Source organism: Chiloscyllium punctatum, chromosome 13 (genome assembly GCF_047496795.1).
Source record: "Chiloscyllium punctatum isolate Juve2018m chromosome 13, sChiPun1.3, whole genome shotgun sequence".
NCBI classification, from domain to species: domain Eukaryota; kingdom Metazoa; phylum Chordata; class Chondrichthyes; order Orectolobiformes; family Hemiscylliidae; genus Chiloscyllium; species Chiloscyllium punctatum.
The window spans coordinates 62,495,782-62,496,629 of NC_092751.1; positions in this window are offsets into that span (position 1 = coordinate 62,495,782).

An 848-nucleotide genomic window follows, 5' to 3' on the forward strand; every position below is an offset into this window, starting at 1 on the left:
GGAAGGGAGGCAATTGATTACTGTGTTTTGGCAATGATCTTTGCATCCTCACTGTCCACTCGAGTCATACCAGATGATTGAAGGTTGGCAAAAGTTATTCCCTTATTGAAGAAAGGCAATTGAGATGATCCTGGGAATCATCGATGAGTCAGTCTTACATCAGTTGTGGGCAAATTCTTGGAGAGAATTCTGAGAGACAGGATTTATGATTATTTGGAAAAGCATAGATTAATTAGAGATGGTCAACATGGCTTTGTGAGTGGCAGATTATGCCTCACAAGCCTCATTGAATTATTTGAGGTTGTGGCAAACACATTGGTGAGGACAGAATAGTGGATGTGGTGTATAAGGATTTTAGCAAGGTGTGTGATAAGGTTCTCCATTGTAGGCTCATTCAGAAAGTAATGAGACATGGGATATAGGGAAACCTGCCTGGTTAGATAATAAATTGGTTGACCCATAGAGGACAGGGTGAGATTAAATGGTTAGTTTTCAGCTTGGAGCACGGTGACCAATGGTGTTCTGAAGGGATCAGTTGTGGGACCTCTGCTTTTTGTGATTTTTACAAATGACTTGGATGAGGAAGTGGAAGGGTGGGTTAGGAAGTTTGCCAATGACACGAGGGTTGGTGGAGTTGTGGATAGTGTGGAGGGCTTTTGTAGGTTGCCCGAGGACATTGACAGGATGCAGAGGTGGGCTGAGAAATGGCAGGTGGAGTTCAACCTCGGAAAATGTGAAATTATTCATTTTGGAATTTCAAATTTGAATGCACATTTTTCAGATTAAATACAGGATTCTTGACAATGTGAAGAAACAGAGGGATCGTGGGGTGCATGTCCATACATCCC